General features: G+C 33.3%; 1 protein-coding gene across 4 annotated transcripts in view; it reads left to right on the top strand.

The window, feature by feature from the left end:
• dtn (transmembrane protein 132C dtn) overlaps positions 1–15,158 on the top strand; it is a 108,252-nt gene that overhangs the window by 20,152 nt on the left and 72,942 nt on the right. The window lies entirely within an intron of this gene.

The following is a 15,158-nucleotide window of genomic DNA, read 5'->3' as shown; positions in this document are numbered from 1 at the left end:
AAAATACGAAACGAAAAATATCATTCGGTGTCCAATATGAATAATATCTCACTTTTTTTCACTGCGAGGCATTTGTGTTCAATATTTTCAAATACCTATTTGATTGCGAGTTTCGCCGCTGTCGTTCAAAAACTATAACATATTTGTTAACCCTTTTCAATTTGAAACGGCAGTTGTCGAGGCAGTGTTTCTTTTTTTGCTGCAATCTTTCCCATGAATTTCTTGAAATCCACGAGATACGATACTTTTGTAGATACTCTTGCAGAATTATAATTATCAAATTATCTCTTTGATATCTTTTTCATAAAAAGTCGATTGCCACGTTGTCGGAATTAAAATAAGGAACGTTTTACTAACTTGTTCGTAGAAATTGATTTAGTGCCGCAAAGGTGATTAAAGAATCACCTCCCCAATCTCAATGTGCATGGACGGCAACTGCACATTCTGTATGGTATTTTGTAACGTAAAGCAGTGCGCACGGAGTGAGTGTTCCTGTGACGCGGAACACTCACGGGGTCAAAGTAGTATCCCGAGGTAAGCGTCACTACGAAAGCTCTATACTATGTCGACAACAGCGTGGCTCCTGCGGTTCGGAACGCGTCGTTCCAACCAACCTGTATGTACACCTGTACACACGAGCTCTGTCCAACGTTAACTCAGTTAGCCGCCACACTGCGCTCACCGGTGATACGAATTACAGTCCACTCCTACAGGCAGGACATTCCATAGACGTGCATGGCGTGTGTATTATCTCGTTACCGCGTAACCCAAAGTTATCAGTTACGTAAGTTCCGACGAGGCGAGACGCGAGACACGCGCTCGCCCATCTGGTGGGCTTAATTTCGTCTTGCTTGCTTATTAACAGCGACACTCGCTTTTAATTGACACTAACAACGCCGTCGAACGATGGAATGGATATTCCATCCATTAATCCTCGCGAGTTCGAAAATGCATGTGGCGTGAGTCAGCGTACGTTTTAAGTTCAATTGAAGTATCGATAGTTATTTAACTATAGGCAGATTGAAAATGAATTGCTTTTTAAATTGAAGAATTTCTTTTTAAATTTCGCTTGAAGAATCAACAGCAAACATTTTCTAAACTTCTAACTTTTATAAAATAGCAACTCATGAACTAATTGCGAGCAGTATTAAGTTTTAGTTTGCAGATGAATATTTTAGACTATTTTTCTAAAATTCTCTTTTACTTTTATCTTTTTCTATAGAGATTTTAAATGGTATTTGAAAATCAAGTTGCACGCATAAATTGGAAATATGTGATAAGTGATTTGTAAACAATACATATATTTTGTGTGTGTGTATGTGTGTGTGTGCGTGCGTGCGTGCGTGTGTGTGTGCGTGCGTGCGTGCGTGCGTGCGTGTGTGTGTGCGTGCGTGCGTGTGTGTGTGCTAATAAATTGTTTACCAGCTATTTTTATTAAAAAAATTTTTCACTTTTTGGATCGGATTTTGTATTATGAATCATACAAAGTTTCATCAATATGAAACGTCACATTGATAATAATTTAACTCTATCATGTTTTTGTGATATTTTATATATAGATATGTTATCCCTCTTTTTTCTTAAAATTGTTAAGTAGAAAAATTAAGTAGAATTTGTCATTCTATGGTTAAAAGAAATCTTCATTTATGCATTATAAATAGCAGAATATGTATGGTTAATGTTGATAAATGTTTGTAATTTTTGTCATGTTTACAAACGTTTAATTAAATTAAAGAGCTGAATATAGCATCGAGCGCGAAATATTTCAAATTACACTTTATTAGCAGTTTTCTATTAAATCGGATTGAAACAGGAAATGTGAGGGATTTTTTTTACGTAGCTTTATATCACACATGAAGCGTTATATATGCTGCTGTAGGTGACATATGTCTCTCTCTCTCTCTCTCTCTCTCTCTCTCTCTCTCTCTCTCTCTCTCTCTCTCTTTTCGGTGTCACACTTTATTCTACAACATGTAGTACGGTTAAGGATTGCAAAGTAATAGTCGCTTTACAGTGACAAGAGCATCGCGATTGTCTGACTTAAATTAACACGAGAATAATCCATCTCTCCCTTGATCTAACACTAGAATTTCTGTACCGCGATGCTTCCTGAGATTCCATGTCTCGTGAGATATTTCCTATGTACCAGCTTTATAACATATTAATACAGCAAATTATATCACGAGATTCAATGAATATTTCAATTGTTGTTAGGCATCAAAAGTCTGCATAATTGAGTCGAAATTCAATAATATTTTCCGGCTGATTTTTTAATTTATTGATATTAATTTTCAGAGTTGTTAGCAAAAAAAATCAGGGAAAACCGAGAAAAGTCAAGGAAATTATTATCAAGGAATTTATTGATCTGAAATAAAATTAAATTACAATTAAAATTATAGGTAAAATTTTAAGTTTTAACTTTACTTCTTTAAAAATTATGAAATAGAAGTTTTTAAATTTCTTAAAGAAGCAATGCAAATATTTTTTTATTTTTAATTTTGCAATGAGCCATTTGCAGAAAAATCATTAATGGACATTGTTAAAAAGAAAAAAAACTTAACTTTGCAAAAGTCAAAATATGTATGTATTAATGATAAACATTTCGTAAATAATTTCTAATTAAAATTAATTAAAATAATAATTAGAACATACAGTATTTTAATAAAATGATTAATGTCGGTATCAGGCCTTATATTTAAGGTTTTCCTTAAATCTTTAGATGCTCTATGAATTATTTTATTGGCTACTGAGCGTCTAAAGATAAATTTGAAGAAGCCTTGAATATAAGATCTGACTATGAATGCGGATAAAAATCTCAATAAGCGATGTGCAAACAAAGATACATGCATATATCTGCCGTTTCCCGTAATTCATTTGTTTTTTAATTCATCACGTACCACTGTATCAGTAATCGTATGTTGCACTTAACATTTGCAACGCACTCACAAGTATCGTATTAGTATTTATATTTGTTCTTCAAGGTAAATAATTCTTTGAATATAAATATTTTTTATTGTTCATAAGATAAAATATTTTAATATTTTTCTTTGTTTCTAAGAATTTCTCAGGTTTCAATCAGGGAATTTTTTCAAAAAGTGACCGAGAAAACCAGGAAAAGTCAGGGAAATTTTTTTTTACTAACAACCTGATTTTGTTTTTCTCAGATTAACATTTAGCAGTCATATACTCGTATTTTCTGAATTGATGGAACATCAAAATATTTTGCATTCTCGTTGGTAAAATTTAAAATTTATGAGATTTGTTTATATTAGTTTGAACTGAACCTTTAAATAGAGAGGTGGACGTGTACAATGTGTCCTGAAAAATCATAATCCTGAAAACTGAAAACTGGGACAATGTCCCAGAATATCGAATTATCGAAAATTAAAACGTACGATAATGGCTCGAAATGTCAAATTACTGAAATTTAAACCGTGCGCTTCGAAATCGGTCATTACCGTTTGTGGATATATGTTGGTGCTAAGTTATTAAAAATATATTGTAATATAACAACGTAATCTATATATTTTTTTCTTTCCATAATAATGCACGCAAAAGGTATTTCCTTTAACAGAAAATATTATATATATATTTGAAAATAATCATGTGTAAAAGAGTTATAATTTTTATATGTTTATACTAATTATTACAGATGTAGATACTTTAGAAGATATATAGATGTAACTTAGAAAACGTTTTGTATCATATTTCAATAAATGTTTCCATTGTAACTCTTTAATTTTTTTATGAAATCTGGTAATGAGGTAGGACATACTCAATTCTCTTCTCCACTACACCATTAATATTTTTATATTTTGAAAAGGTACGAGAGGAAAAACAATTTTATATTGAAAAGACATATATGTCTACGGACTTTTTCTCTTTTTTTCGGATCTTTTATGTTAATATTATTTTTTTATTAAACGTCCTTCTACCAGAACTTTTTAGATAGAAATTATATCTCTTTTTACTGTACAAAATAGGGCTGATTAAAAGAAATATTTGTTAATACATTTAAAACAATTATAAACAAATACAACTATTTTATTGTAATACAACTATTTACATTATGGCTATTTAATTAATTAAAATTTCAGGTTTTATTCCCCCGCCGTTCCTTCGGAAACTACCCTCAAACCCTATCAGGCGCAAGAGTAAAATATCCTTCGCCATGAATCAGTCGATACTTTTACAATCTAGAGGATATAATTTATATTACCAAAATATGAAGTTTAAGGTTTTATACCGCCGCCGTTCCTTCGAAAACTACTCCCAATCTCTATTAGATTCAAGAGCTTAATTTTGAATTATTACAGCCTATAATTAATACTTTACTCTTGAGCGTAAGTTTAATTGGGGGTTATTTTTCAAGGAACTGATCAATATATTAACTTTTTCTTGCTAGTGCAAATTAGTACAAATTCAGTTCTTTTCATTTGTATCTTTATTTCTTTTTTTTCTTTTTTTTATATGGTCCTGCTAGCTTAATATTAAGCTAGTAGTGCCACATTTTTTTTTTTAAACGGTATAGGGTACAAAATTTTTATTATTGGTACAATTTATATTTATTTGTATTTATTTTAATACAAAATGTGTACTAAAAAGTTAAATAGATCCAGATTAATTCTGCTCATTGATGCTGGTTTAATAGAGATAAAATTGCAAAATGTTAGAAGACTTTTTGATTCAGTTGAGTCCGCTCTATCGGCACACGAAATATTTGACGGTCATTCGGAGACACATTGTATATTATTTCAAATTAATCATTTAAATATTTTATTATGTAATAATGGGATAATAACATATTTCTCGCTCTCATATGATATCCTAAAACATTTCCCTTTTATTTTATATAAATACACACACACACACACACACACACACACACACGCGCGCGCACGCACGCACATATACCTAAGATGGAGTTTCTTGGATATCCTATGGATGTCGTCTAAGACGTCCATGAGATCACACACATGTGGACACTTGTATATCCCGTGAATGTCCGAAAATACGGGCTTTTTTAATAATATTATAAATAAAAAGTAGATGATTATGTTAAATTGATATGATTCTCTTGCGTGTAGATTCAAAAATAAGTATTTCAAAAAATTATTTGTTTCTCGATATTTTAATTATATTCTAATTTTTGGAATTATAACTTTTCGATACACATTATCTTCTCAAACTTCGGTAATTTGACATTTCGAGACATTGTCGCATGTCTTAAATTTCGGTAATTTAACGTTTCAGGACATTGTCCCATTTTTTAGATTTCGGTACGTTTGATTTCGGGACATCGCATGTCCATCTCTAGATATAATGGAATGAATGTGTAGGTATATGTAAAATTATTGGAGAAGAATAAAATTACAGTCTTGTAGTCTCAAGACTCGTGATCGAATCGAACGCTTTCTGTAGTTTCTTACCTTCTCTGTGGTAGTAATTTTCAGTTACTGTTTATACGTTGCAATTAAATGTCTCAAGTTTGCTTAACAATTGACACATTCATCTCCAGGTGCAAGTACTATAATAATCGAGATCATAATTGAGATACCGTCGTTACAAAATGAGTTTACAGATCGGAGAGTGTTATAGCATCACCGCGATCCCCGTGGATGTGTAGGATGTGTGGATTACCTCGTTACCGCGTTTCTAAAGTTACACCGTATGCCTCGCCGCGCTACCACTGCCGACTTGGATTCATCGCGCGAATCCAATGGTTACGTTTAATTAACGGTTACTGCCGGTGCGCGGTAAACGCTTCGTTCGAATTTCCGGATGCCGTTAGTCTTTGTTACGTCGTGAATCTCACCACAGTAAGTTCTCAATCCTTATCGAGTCTAAAACGAACTTTCCCGATATATTATCATCTATATAAGGGAAAGAGATAGAATGTACAATATATAATTATTGGAAGCGTTAAATCGTGTAAAGAAATGTAATTGTTGTTTGACTATTGATGTAATAACAAAATTTTTATAAATGTTAATAAATTTTAATGAACACTGTAAAAGATAAGTTAATTGAGTGAGACCGTTAAGTAAATGGAACAACGTAATGATTGCCTAGTATATGATGTTTATGATTGTAGTAAATGATGTTTCGTGTAAAAATAATGATCAAAACCTGCCAAGTTCTGCAAACGGGAAACGTTTTAAAATGAAACATAGAGGAGTACAAAACACATTCATCGTATTCACTTTTTTTTCTCTTGATGTGGCGAAGAATATCTAACTTTCATCAGAGGTTTCAATAATAATGAATGTTTTTAATTTTATTTTATTATTCAAATAATACATATAACGAAAAGTAACAAAAACAATTTCTAGCATTTTTTTTTTCAATATTTATATTGCGATTAATATAATGCGAAAATAAATTACACGATATCTTTTTTTTTGTTGAATTTTTGGCAAGATTCTCATCATGAAAAGGCGTACGGCATGTATCTTCTTGCGACAGGCTAAATTACGGGAGGGCATTGGCGCAACGGTAGCAAAGTAATAGCTACCATAATGACGGGAGACGGTCGTCTCGGCGAACCGAGACGAGAACAGCTTGTTGTCTGTGTCAGTGTTTCCACCACAACCATGAAAGTGCACAAGAAGATGCGTTTTAGGTTTTTTTTTCAAGAGAAGAGTTTATTTAAAAGAGAGTTATTTAAAAAATACAGCATGTTTTAATCAATATCCAAAGTTTTCGAAAAAATTATTTCATTATTGCAGAACGTAAGATATGCTTATGTATTTATAATGAAATGTAATGAAGTAGATATTTTCGTAGAAAATTAATTACGTGCATGAGCACTAGAGATGAGAGCGTCACAGTGCTACTCCATTCTCACCAGGAGTGGAAACGAGTAGCTGACGCTACACGAATCGCGGAAGTGTCGAGGTGCCGTCCTACTCAGACTTCCTCTTTGCTGAATGCTGGCATTCTCCTTTATCTTCCTCTCGTTTTCTCCATCTTTAGCCTCTTCCGTGAAAGATTTTTCACAATATCGCGATTCAAAAGATACTATTATGTCTATATTGAAGGAATATGTCATTAAAGAGAAGCAATGAGAAGTAATTAATAAATTCTTTTAAAAGGTATCTCTTAAAAAGTATCATTTTTCGTTTCACTGTGTGTACTGTACATTCAAAGATTAGTAAAATTTGTTATTCTCTCTGTTTCTTTATTATTATACTCCGCGAAAGACTATACCCGGTTAAAGACACGATTGCGGGAGACGATTTAGTAGATTTGGCGTTAGCACTTTCAAGTTTTGGCAACTTTGGCGGTATTGATATTGAAGTGTTTATACTCAGAACTTGACTGATCTAATTCCCATAAAGATCTTAATTCCGCAATTATGTTACACGATTTTCTGCAGAAGCTGAGTTTATACGGATTTGTAGTAAACGCTCGTTTGCGGATAGACATTCTGCGTTCCGTCATGTCTGTGAAAAACGTCACGAAATTTATTCTTAATTAATTAGACTTAAAAACTTAGTTTGATAATTTTGATGTTATTCTATATATTGTTTAAGCGGTTGAAATTATCATAAAATACAGGTACAACTAACTTCTAAACTATATTAAGGAGAAGGGGGAAAATAAAATAAAATTTTAATATTATTTAATTTAAATTTTTTATGAATTAGCAGAAGAAAGATTTTATAATTCAATTCAAATTTGGTAATCAATCGATAGACAATGAAAATTTATTAAGTTTTGTAAGGTAAATATTGAATTGAATATATTGAATCTGTTAACGCACACAAAATCGAAGATGTTAACCGGAGTAGAAGCAGTCTTTAAGTTGTGTGATTTGAGTGTATCATTATTTGTTTGCTATTTCGCGCTGTTTATTCCCATAAAGTTGTAATTTTAGTGAAATCAAATAATTTTATCACCGACAATTATTTGTTTATAGTATACAAATGTTTAAATGACTGAATAATCGTCGGAGAGTAGAAAGAAAAATAGTCTCATTGGATCGATGCTCACTGCGATGCGATCTGCGTTCACAAATATCGAACTTTTGGTTTTTATCAGTAGTCATTGTCGACTTTTTGCGCTATCGGCGAGCTTGCAAAACGAGGGACCGAGTAAAAATGTACGACTGCGGGCGCGTCCCATGGGATGGATGCACGTTTTTCGCTGTTCGCTGCGCCAGTAGAAAACCATGCGCGGCCACGCGTCGTCGTGCAAGCCGCGAACGAAAATCTGAATAAAGCGGAATGGCGACGGACGGATTCCCCGAGTGACACTAAAACAGCCGGCATGCGATAAAATTCTTGTTGGTCCGCGCGCTTGGTGAGTCGTTATCGTAAAACCCGGAGAATCCGCGCTCGTGTCCTAACATGCGTACAGCGTGCGCTTTAAATTTCCGCCAGTCGGAAGGAATCCGATGACATGTATCGCGAGAGACATTCGCAAGAATTGTATGATGATATTTGTTTAAGAAGCGTCGCCGTGGAGTCACTCAGCCATTCCGAAACTCGTGGAATGCATAAAATGTAACGAGCAGTCAACGACGATGTATGCTCGTTCGCAGTAACAGCAGAAATTGGAAAAAACGATGATAACTCGTAATCGATAGTTATCCCGGATCATAATAGATCTCGTTATCCACGAAAAAAATATTACTTTTATGATTTACGTCTGCAAGTCGTTCTGAAATTCACTTTTTTTCAAATCCAGCAGTAAACGTTCTTCTCTAATCGGTAGCAACATGGAAGATTGCGAGTACAGAACGTGACTGATTTAATTTGACTGATTTAACTTTGATGTATATTCCGAATCAGGAAGAATAATTAATTTTTTAATTATTCCGGTATGTTATTTTTAATAATACAGAGCACAAGCCGGAATTTATAGTGCAAATAAATTTTATTATATTTCGTTAAATTGTATTTAATTGCGTTTATACAAAGATAAAAACATAATAATTTTAACATAATAACAGTTGATTTTCTGTAAATAACGAATTAAAAATTATGAGGCTAATTACATACTTTTACATATATGTTTGCCTTAAACACATTTTATTAAAACGAGAATATAGTGATGTGCAAATTTGTTATACGATATAATTTTATGATGTAATAAATATCATTGTATTTCCTTGAAAACGAGATTGCACTCCAAATCTGCAATTTGAGGAAAGTCGATCAATTTGGTACTGTGAATAAAATAAATTTGGTATTCGATAAATGACGAGCGTTCGAGTGTCTTTGAATATGCGAATTGACATTTTAATACATTCATGTTTATAAAACTCACATAATGTCCTCATGTTTTATTCTTCGGCAAAGAAATTTACTTCCGCTTTCCATCGACTAAAGTAAATGTTATGTTAATATTGCGCGTGCACGAGTAGGGCATTTGAGAGATGATGGTGAAACAAAATAATTTTAAAGCGCACGTTCTCGTCCTACGCAGGTATATTTCTTCTACATACGGGAGAAGCGGGAGATTATAATTTTTTATATAGTTCTTATTTTATCATATGATATTTAATTTTATAAAAAAAACTTTACTAGTCCTTAGTCAGTGAAATGGAAAGTCAATGAAATATTTTTTTTAAGTAAATTATCAGAAAATCATTGAAATAAAATATGAAATAAAATAAACTTAAAAAAATATTCGTTTGCAAAACCATTATAACTGTTGTCATTGTTATTATTCGCATATTCTCTTATAAATTACTATCCTTTTCTCTATGTACACACTTGTATCTTCGAGATTGACGTATTTTACATTTTTTGTCATTTCTACTGAATTCAAGGGAGGAAGGAAGGCCGACGGCCGTATTATCGAGTAATGCACTGCCACGTTGCAATTTTGTCGCGTCATAACGGATTGGGAGTGTTCCGTGGTTCTGGAATTGCAGTTTTCTATCACGCGGTTTGAAACGCGGAAGCCGCTCGGATCTGGCGCAGCAGCTCGTGCATTTCATGTCATATGTATATATAGATTATGAGTTACATACATACATATAGAGAGAGAGAGAGAGAGAGATAGGTTGAGAGAGATAGGACGAGAAAACGAAAAAGAGGTATAGTGTAACGTGTACGAAAATGCATATACCCTTCTTCCATCTGAGTTTTACGAGCTGATAATAAATACATGTATGCATATGTGTATATATATATATATATGTGTGTGTGTGTGTGTGTGTGTGTGTATATATATAAAATAATTATGTATGTATTATATGCGTTATATATGGTTATGCAATTCAATAATTGAATAATTAACTTATGCAAAATCGACTCTAAGTTGAATCTAAAGTTATTTCATTCCAAACATTCCCCAATGTGAAACTATGTATAAACGAATATAAGTAAAAAAATAAAGCTATTCTAATCGATAGCTTATCGAGAGAAACTATTAGGATATATATATATATATATATATATATATATATATATATATATGTATATATCTAAATACACGCACACACAAAATAAACATGATGTAAACGGATTCGGAAGTTTTTCGATATTAACAAAATATGTGATATGTTTATACAATTGTTTAAAATACCGTAACTTTTAAACAGTGTGATTATACACGAGAAAGAAACCGCTGCAAGTCATTATAAATAATTCAAAGGATAAAATAGAGATACTAGTGATTTTTTTATCTCTAAATACGATCTTTTGCTTCTTTCCAATCAACATCATTGTTTCTTTTAATCCTCTGAATCCATGTATAACTTTTTATTTCCAGAGATTTAATTTGGGATAAATGACATTAGAATCTCAAACGTTTCTTTTATCAAAGAAGATTACGTAAAGTTTTTTATAATTTTGAATTAAGAGTACATTATTCCAACATAATATGTGTACATACACATGTATATTATATATATATATATATATACACATACTTGAGTGTGCGCACACGCACACGCGCGCACGCATGTAACGCAATATATATATATATATATATATATATATATATCACGCGTTTTGTGGCTTGTACAAATGGATGCAAATGGAAGTGCATGCAAATAGCATGCATTTAATCTTTTTTCTCTTTTTCCAGAGGGCAAATGATCGATGTGGTAGTAGAATTCAACATTAAATCTTTCAAATTTTTTATTTGTACGATAAATACTTACAAAATTTTATATTTCGATACTAATTGTAAGTAAAGAAATGTAAAAAGATAATGAATTTATAAAACATTTGGAAATCATTATCTCCGAGAGATGAAATGCATTTCATGTTTCTCATATTAAAATAGAAAATGTGATAAGAATAGAATCGAATGTGACCTCTATCAGCAAAACTATCAGGGTTGCTTTTATTAACTTGTCAAGACTATTGACGGATCTGATTTAAATGTATGAAAGTATCTTGAAATCGATGTCTTCACAAATTATTAAGTATTCACGGAGATTTATGAACGACTTGAAATTTTACTTTCCCATGTCATCAGAGTAAAAGTGATTTCTTTCCTTAATTAAGATTACGAACAAAATAATACTTTCGACTAGAAATTTGCTCGTGATATTCATCGATTATTATAGAGTAATTATATGATATGAACGATATTGCCATTTTGTTTGGTCACACTCGTTCCTGTTCTTCGTTTCTTCGAATTAGAGTCATACAGACGTGAACGCATGGTCTATGGTGCAAGAAACAAGTCTGATATTAGATAGCAGTCCAGCAAGAAATCAAGCGCGCCAAGTGATTAATCGAGCACCGTGCCACGTCGGCGTCGGCGTCGGCGTCGGCGTCGGCGTCGCGACGCAATCCGCCGGCTGATATAACAGGCAAGACTCTCACGATCGTTAGGCCAAGAGAACATCCATTATCGAATTACGGTATACTCATCGAATTCTTACCCGATCGCACCTGTCGTAATGCCGTGGTGCAATTAATTCCACGACGATACGGCGATTTCGTTCAATCATTAAAGTAAAGTTGCCACGCTTGCCTTCTCAGCACAGCGTGCAGCGATGATAATGCTTTAAGAATTAAATTTTTCCCACGCTATCTCGATACATCTCCCTCTTTTTTTTTTGTAGCTTGTAGCTTGCCGCATTATCTAACGAATATTTTAAAAAACGCGAATATACATCTAAAAATATGCAAGGGATAAAAGGGAGTGTCGTTAATCTACAGAAATATGAGGGAAAATATTGCATCCTTGCTCGCATCGCTATTAGTATATAAGCATGCCGCATTTTTTAAAAGTGCATGACTCAATATAATGTGACATTTGCACAAATAATCGCGCTGCATTTTGTATTTTGAAATTTTCATATCCAGATCTCTCACATCTAGGCCGACTACGAATCCGCTTGCTTCCTGTGGACACAATTTTGTCTCTGTGTCAAGTGTCCCGACGCGCACATTTGTATGCACGTCCATGTGAGTTCATCGTGGTGTGACGCGAATCCGTCTGGTGTCGTTCTTGATTCGCAGGTCCGGGTCTCTGCGCTCCGACATTTCGTTCATACATTTGCACATGCAACGCGACATCTGTCCAATATCTGCTGACAATCTACCGGGTCTTTTCTTCTGTTGCTTCTCTGTTTCTCCCTCTATTCTTCCCTCTCTTCCTCCCACGTTTCCACTTGATTTATAACGCGAATCTAAACGAGAGCGCAGATATACATAGACGTGATGCATGTGATACAGCAATGCAATGTGCGAGATTCGCCGCTTCTTAATGAGAAAAGAATGGCTGTTTCTTCACATCATGGTTCATGGTTGAGATCATTAATTTAGTTAAAGTAATAATAATCCGAAAATGAAAGTTTACGCCACAAGATGACAAATATACCACTAATTTCATCGGTATAACAGAATGATGAATATTCTCCTTTTTTTTCTTTTTCTTAAATAAAAATATATTAACTAATATATTTATTTTTTGAGCTCTTGCATAAAATTTTAATTTCCGAATACTATTGATTTTTTATAATAATAATATTACATTTAAAATTAATAGTATAAGAAAAGAATATTAAATCCTCTGATAAAATGATCAATAAATGATTTACTACTTCTTAGAAATATTCGTTTTTTAATTTACAGAAATTTATATTATAATAGGTAATTATTCAAGGTGTTTGGAATTTAAATGTCAAAAATTTAGGAGCATGCAGGGAATTGATAAATTAAGAAAAAAAGATTTCTGTTACGTAAGCTAGCCCCCCTCCCTATCAGCACTAAATGAATTCTAACACAAAATTAGATTTCAAAATTAGATGCTAAAATGCGAAATTAGATACTCGAGCCGTTTGGCAGAAAAAAATATTGGGGGGGAGAGGGCTAACTTATATATAATATTAAGTTAACTTAATATTAAGCTAGTCTCCTCCCCCAATATTTTTTTTCTGCCAAAACGATTCAAGCATCTAATTCGTACTTCAGCACCTGATTAACACCATTAATTTTGAAATATGTCAGAATACATTTAGTGTTAGTGAAGGGGCTAGCTTAACAGGAGTAAAAAAAAGTCTTGTAGAGATATGCTCGTTTTTACTTCGTTTTAGAGAAAATTGCAAAAAAGACAAAACGTACTTACTTCGTTCTCACATTACCTCTGAAATATTATCGTCGCTGAAATCGTGCACGAAAACAATAATAATTCCGTTTTCAAGTGAAAATTTCTTTTTTTTTTTGTTTACATTTCTGCCTTTCTCTTGTAAATTCGTCGGTTACTCGTCAGAATGTCATCGAATGAATTACGTTCTGTTACAATATACCGCGTACATATTCTAACGTTGAATATGCTGATATGATTTTCGTGTATGGCTTCGATAAGTGGTCAAAACATTTTGTCTTTTTTCCGATTTTCTTCGGAAAAAACGAAGTAGAGTACATACATATATGTCATATGATCGTTGATATATATGCCTGAAAATTAAACGCGCTTAAAGTAAATTTTCACATTATGCTGTTTAAGGTGCTGCTTAAGCGTTTACACGAGATATTTGCTAGATATGTCGTGCAAATTCTGTGCGAAACTCCTTCTCTTTCGCGTCTCTTTATAGAGTCCGCAGCAAGGATGATAGATGTTAATTCTTGGATTAGAAGCTCTCTCTCTCTCTCCACGGATTTTAACCATTTTAATGCTCAATATTATTTTTATTTTCATGAATGGAAGCAAATATTTTATAATGTTTTATCTTAAAGCGTAATGTTTTATCTCGGCGACTCATGATGTAATATGCGTAAATGTGCGTTTGTCGCGATTCCGTACAAAGACATGTGCCAAACACATTAGTCTGCGAGCCCATTAAAATTCTTCCTCTTCGAGCGCGAGTATTTACCCACGCGACATCCAAGAAGAGTCGGTCGCAATTACCCGAAAGCAATTTGAAGATTCCGCGTGCGTCCGTGCGAATACGGTTCACGTCATTGTGCATGCCATGTAATGAGTGGATTAAGTTTGTGCACGAGCATGCAGGAGGGCCCGTGGCTCTTAAATTACGGTGATCCGCCCAGACCTCGTTTCCTTTGCGTTTCTCCTCCATCCGCCTCATATACCTTTCCTCGCGTCTTGTAACGGCCGGCGTCATGCACTTCGCCCGACCTCGTTCGAAATCTACATCGTCGAGCTTACGAACTTGTCCAAGTTCGAACTGCTGGATTTCGTGTCTTCCGGCCTTTTCTCTGCGATGGCTAGCCACCATCGTTCGACGGAATCGCTATTTTCTATCTAGAATTTATTTAATTTAGCTTTCTGAATCTGTATCGAAACTCGTGCGCGCGAAACCTTTTAAAGTTACTTAACTGTTAACTGTTAACTAGTTGAAATTATATTTTAGCTGAAATCAAAATAAATATAAAAGCCACGAATATATTTATAATATCTTGATATTAATTCAGATATTAATTTAAAATTGGAGTCTGATTATGATGTATATCTTGTGAATTAATTTCTTCTTGAATTGCTGCAATAAATGTAACTTGCGTTTGAGTTCATTTTTAAATATATTTTTGCATCAGATATAAACAAGGTATCTGTTAATTTAACCTATTCTGTAGCAGTTTCAAGCGAAGTTAGATTGATTTCAACTCTACGATAATTGCGAGCTACTCGAGTTAACGCCGCAGTTTACTTGATGATGATCAAGAGTTTCCACACAATTGATCCTTTCTGCGATCTGCTTTACAATAATGTTCTAGTTGAAAAAT

This window comes from Acromyrmex echinatior, chromosome 15 (assembly GCF_024713525.1).
Source record: "Acromyrmex echinatior isolate Ae372 chromosome 15, ASM2471352v2, whole genome shotgun sequence".
In the NCBI taxonomy this organism is placed as follows: Eukaryota; Metazoa; Arthropoda; class Insecta; order Hymenoptera; family Formicidae; genus Acromyrmex; species Acromyrmex echinatior.
Note: the sequence above shows the minus strand (reverse complement) of the source record. Positions and strands in the feature narration are given on the sequence as shown.